Source organism: Mobula birostris, chromosome 9, assembly GCF_030028105.1.
Source record: "Mobula birostris isolate sMobBir1 chromosome 9, sMobBir1.hap1, whole genome shotgun sequence".
Classification (NCBI taxonomy): domain Eukaryota; kingdom Metazoa; phylum Chordata; class Chondrichthyes; order Myliobatiformes; family Myliobatidae; genus Mobula; species Mobula birostris.
Genome location: NC_092378.1, coordinates 118,390,919 through 118,396,918, shown reverse-complemented (window position 1 = coordinate 118,396,918; position 6,000 = coordinate 118,390,919). Strand labels below are relative to the sequence as shown.

The 6,000-nt window shown below is 39.1% G+C and overlaps 1 long non-coding RNA gene across 1 annotated transcript in view; it reads left to right on the top strand.

Annotated features, from left to right (window-relative positions):
• LOC140203012 (uncharacterized) overlaps positions 1-6,000 on the top strand; it is a 61,327-nt gene continuing 55,327 nt past the window's right edge. The window contains exon 1 of the long non-coding RNA XR_011887262.1: positions 1-423. This is a non-coding gene — a long non-coding RNA (uncharacterized lncRNA). The remainder of the gene's footprint in view (positions 424-6,000) is intronic.

Sequence of the window (6,000 nt, the reverse complement as noted above, 5' to 3'; positions counted from 1 at the left end):
TTTATTATCCTTCTGCTTGCCTGCCGCCCCCATCCTCAATTTCTCTCACCCTTGCGCTTCTGCCCATCCCTCTGCAAAACCACGCTTACCTCGTTATTTGTCATTTGCTCCCCTTTCCTCCTGGTCGTACGTGGGGCCATGCAATTCTGCTTGCTTCTCTCTTCATTCCATTCTGCCTTCTCCCCTCATCTTCCAGGTGATCGAATGATAAGCCGCACTTCAAAGCCAGGACCCCGACAGCTCACGGAAATACCCGAACTACCGAGCGCCGATTCGCCTCCCTGTTCTTCAACAATTCCCGAGAACTTACGGAAAACCCCGAAGCACCGAATGCTAATACGCCCTCCTCCTCCTCACTCGTCACGGGGGTTAACAAAAAGGCGACGCGGAGTTGCTGCCTTAAACCAGACACGCCACCTACAGGTGAGAATGATCTATTGCATCGATTTCAGGTTCCTGCTTCACCGACAAACCGTTCGGCCTATCGCACCCGCGCCGATTCTTCCACAGTAGGAAGCAGATTCTCGCCTGCTCCCGCTGTACCACGGTTTTGCTTTGAACTATCTATCGGATTATCTTTTATTACATCTCTAACGCTATTTAAATATGAGAATGGTGGAAAACATAAATAAAATATTATTTGTAAATATATATTTTTGAGGTTATAAATCCGAGTTCAGGTTCCAGTAAGGATGAAAGGCAGAAACGTCAAGATCAGGGAACATTTAATGACAAAGAGCAGAAATAAAAGGACAAGGGAGGACTGCAGAGTGTTTAGAAGACAATTTAAGAGAGAAATTAGGGCAAAAATTTGCTGTGAAATATCCTTGACAACAAAGATTAAGGAGAACCCCATTCTGGAGGACTGGAAAATTGCAAATGTCATTCCACTCTTTAAGGGAGACAGAAGTAAGGAAATTATGGGTCAGTTAGCCTGATTTCAATGGTTGGGAAGATTTTGGACTCTATTATGGTACTATTAAGTCCGCATGGTTTCCTTAAAGGGAAGTTTTGCTTGACAAATCTATTGGAATTCTTTGAGGAAATAACAGGCAGGATAGACAAAGGATAGTCAGTGGATGTTGCTCACTCAGATTTTCAAAAGGCCTTTGACAAACTGCCGCACATAAGAACAGAAGAGCAGAATTAGGCCATTTGGCCCACCGAGTATGCTGCTCCATTCAATCATGGCTGATTCTTTTTTCTCTCTCCTCAGCCCCATTCCCTGGCCTTCTGCCCTGTAACCTTTGATCCCATGTCCAATCAATTACCTATCAAGCTCTGCCTTAAGTACACCCAATATCCTGGCTTCTACAGCTGCCTGTGGTAATAAATTCCACAAATTCACCACCCTCTGGCTAAAGAAATTTCTCTACTTCTCTGTTTTCATCAAGCTATTTAACAAGGTAAGACCCCGTGGCATTACAGGAAAGATAGATGATTGGCTGACTGGCAGGAGGCAAAATGTCTGAATAAAGAGGGCCTTTTCTGGTTGGGTTGCTGCTGACTAGTGGTGTTTCGCAGGGATCAGTGTTAGGGCCACTTCTTTTCACATTGTGTGTCAATGATTTGGATGACAGAGATGACAGGTTTGTGGACAATACGAAGGCTTGTGGTGCATAGGTAGTGTTGTGGAAGCAAGGAGGCTGCCGAAGAATTTAGACAGATTAGGAGAATGGGCAAAGAAGTGACAGATGGAATACAGTGTTGGATGCATGGTTATGCACTTTGGTAGAAGGAATAAAGGCATAGATTATTTTCTTAACAAGGAGAAAATTCAAAAACCAGGTGCAAAGGGACTTGGGAGTCCTTGTGCAGAATTCTCTAAAGGTTAACTTGCAGGTTCAGTCGATGGTAAGGAAGGCACATGCAGTATTAGCATACACTTCAAGAGGTCTATAATATAAGAGCAGGGATATAACACTGAGGCTTTATGAAGCATTGCTTAGAACACACTTTAGTAGCTTTGGGCCCTTTACCTAAGAAAAGATGTGTTGGTATTGGAGAGGGCCCAGAAAAAGTTTATGAGAATGATTCCAGTGATTAAAGTGTCAATGTATGATAAGTGTTGGATGGCTCTGGGCCTGTAGTCTCTGGAGTTTGGAAGAATGGGGGTGGGGGGTGGAATCTCATTGCAACCTATTGAATATTAAAAGGTCTAGATAGAGTAAATGTGGAGAGGATATAGTGGGTGAGTCCAGGACCAGAGGGCACAGCCTCATTTAGAATGGAGATAAGGAGGAATTTCTTTAGTCAGTTGCTAGTGAATCTGTGGAATTCATTGCACAGACAGTTGCAGAGGACAAGTCATTGGCTATATTTAAAGCAGAGGTTGATTGTTTCTTGATTGGTCAGAGTGTTAAAGAGTATGGGGAGAAGGTAGAAGATTAGGGTACAGAGGTATACATCAGCTATAATAGAATGGTGGAACATACTCAAAGAGCTGAATGGCCTAATTCTGCTCTTGTGTGTTTTATTAGATTAAATTAGATTATGAGGACATCATGGTCTAATATCAGAATATTCTATATCAGCAAGAAGAGGTAGTCAGACCCTGAGGGACCAAAGAGGTAATGTAATATATGTGTGTTGGTAGGTGATGTTCTAAATGAATACTTCTCATTTGTACTTACCAAGTCAGTTCAGGGTGGGGTACATGGGTATTCTGGAGCAGTTCAATATTAATCAAAATGATTGGTTAGACCTAGTGGGACGCATAAAGGTTGAGAAATCTCCAGGGTCTGTGAGATCTATCCAAAGTTGCTATGGGAAACAAGGGAGGAAATAGTTGGGACCTTCAGAGAGATCTTTGCATTTTTATTGCTAACGGGTGAGGACAAGAAGATTACAGAGTAGCTAATGTTCCTTTAATAAGAAGGCAGCAAGGACACACTAAATAACTACAATCTGATGAGTCCTACTTCATTTAGCAGTAGGCAAATTACTATAGAAAGTACTAAGAGATAGGATTTCTGTACACTTGGAAATACAGGGACTGATTAGAGATAGCACATATTTACACTGGGGAAATCCTTTTTAAGGAATTTAGCTCTGCTATTTGAGAAGTTAATTAAGAAGATTGATGTAGGCAGGACGGTAGGCATTGTCTATAAATTTTAGTAAGGAAGTTGACAAAGGTCCACGTGGTAGGCTATTCCAGAAGGTTAAGGCACATGGAATCCAAGGTGAGCTAGCTAGCTGGATCCAAAATTATCTTGGTGATGGAAGGCAGAGGATGAGGTAGAAGGATGCTTTTATGATTCAAAGTTTGTGACCTAGTTGCCACACTATAGGAAGGATGTGGTTGCATTGGGGAGAATACAGAGAGAATTCAGCAAGACGTGGGAAGACTTTGATTATGGGGATAGGTTGGATAGGTGGGGTATTCCTCTGAGCAAAGGAGGCTGAGGAATGATTTCTTATAGGTATATAAAATCATAAGAAGCACAGATAAGGTAGAGACAGAATCATTTTCCCATAATAGGGGGTCAGGCATAAGTTTAAAATAAGAGGAAGGGCTTTTAAAGTGGACTTGAGGGGAAAGGTTTTTTTTAAACAGAGAGTACTTGATACTGGGAACTTGCTGCCGAAGAAGGCAGTGGAATCAAATGCAGTCACGACGTATAAGAGACATTTGAGCAGGCACATAAATAGGTAAGGAAAGGGAGAATACAAATCCAAAGCAGACAAGTGAGTGTAGATCAGCAAAAAGTGGGACAAAGGACCAATTTCTGTGAAGCTGAAACATATGCTGTGAAGCTCCGTGACTCTGACTCGTTAAAATGAAAAACTGAAAATCAAAGCTATAATTTTGACAAGGATGATACATAAATTTCTTATGCAATAGTTTGTTTGGAATTGTTCAAAATAAAATAATTGTAGTTTTTACAATTCTCTTCTTCTTATGTGTGCGCAGTTTTTATTTCTTTTGTAATTTCTATTTTAAAACTTGTATACCTTTTGTGAAAAATTCAGCCATTTCAAATAAATTTTCACAAAAAGGCTGGTTATAGAAATACTACTCATCTGAACTAGTCCAAACTGATCATAGTGCTCAATGTTTCAATGCTTTAATGCTTCAACATTTTCCTATGTGAACCATAGGTCTTCAGCTTCTCCGCTCCATCGGAAAGTCCAGTCTATGCCTTGATGCATCTGTGTGATGGTACAGTACTCCCAACACCGCCCTTACTCACCACTTCCAACGTAACTTTCACTCTCACAATTTCTTCTGTTGCCATAATTCAGTTTTAAGTACACTTTACAATGTCAGGCAAATGATCTAGACTTAGTTAATAGATTGAGTAAAGGTGATAGGGAAACTTAGCAATTGGAATCTGTTTAGATGATGAGGCAGAAGTGGATAAATTATAACTTTCCTAACTCCTGCAACTTTTCCCTTATGAAAGTTAAGAAGGCAACGCAATAGTAGTTTTAAACAGAGTAAAATGTTGACCTTACTGCATATTCACTGTGCTCTGTTTCCACAGTATTAAACTGAAGTTTAACCTGTCTTTCATTTTATTATAAAGAGAAGCAAATCAGGTGGACTCTATATCTCCAGCCCACAACAAATCAAGTCAGGAAATAAGTACACTGACCCCAATCTACCCTAATCCATGTTCCCTTCACTAACATCTGGGGGCAAAAGAACAAAGACAAGGAAGTGACTCAAGTCCAGCAAGTGACAGCTTCCTTATGGTTATAATTATTATGCCCAGTATTGGCTTTGATGCAGAAGATGTTTTCAATGAAAAAAAGAGTATGTCAGGAGTCAGTTCTGCAAATTGAGATTTTATTTCAGAGCTCATTAAGTGGTCTTTAATCTAATCTATTCCCAGGGTCTCATTCAAATACTGTTAGAAGACTTTTCAGATTGAACTGCTGAACATCCTTTGCTCTTTAATCATTCACATGACAATACAAACTGTGACGTATTCCATATATTATTATGAATAATTATTAAAAGGATTATAAATGATCTTGAATATAAAAAGCACAAAATCACCAAATCACACATACATATAGATGCAAAAACATTCAGTTCTTACATTTTAATCAGATCTAAAGTCAGTATCAAAGGTTCATTTGACATTCAAGTCATGCAGAGTTAACATTCAACAATATCATCTTGCAGACAGTATAAAAGAGTTAAAAGAGGAGTTAAAAGAGTGAAGATCACTCCAAGTTATAGGCAGCTTGGGTTAGAGGTTCCTGAAGTGAGTTTCACAGAACATTTTCTTTTACTTTTCTTTCTGGGGTTAACAGTAGTGCTGCATTAAGGGAATCCCATTCCTTGGAATCATCAGTAGCTTGTGGACTAAAATTCTCATAATGCATCACGTATTTGATTCAGCATTGGGTAATCATAAATATTTCCAAACAGCGTTCTCTTTTGTCACAGCTTTGAGGTGTAATTTGGTTCTATACACAACTCTTTACAGATCTCAACAAAATCTAGAGGCACAGTGTTTCATAAGACTAAGATTCATAAAGCAACTCAGTTCTTCCAGAAAGAATGGATAGAATCCCAGAATTGTCTGTGTCAAGCTGATGTCTCTCAAATTTACTCAGCAAAGTTGTTCAAGGACAATACTGGATTTTAGCAACTAGAAGGAGAGTTCATGAATCTCTTTGTTAGTGGCTAGTAAAACAAATTCACCCACTTAACAAGTCAAGCTTGAGTTAAAATGTAGCAGGAATTCAGTAGAAAATACAAATTTTCTTAGAAAAGTTAACGTCCTTGACTGACTTGAAGACACTTGAGCACATGGGAAAATTAATTTTGCCATGAACCAGATATTTTTAATTCCTTTTCAAATAAGTGAGCCAAAATAGATTATTCCTTAGTAATTACTTAGACAGATTTAATTTCAACTTGTGGTACACTATAAGTTACTGTTTAAATGCCTTTGTGTGTTACTTCAACAAAATTATTAACCTGTTTATATTAAGTGGGTTAATAACTGTATTAAAATAGTATACAGAACACTTAACACA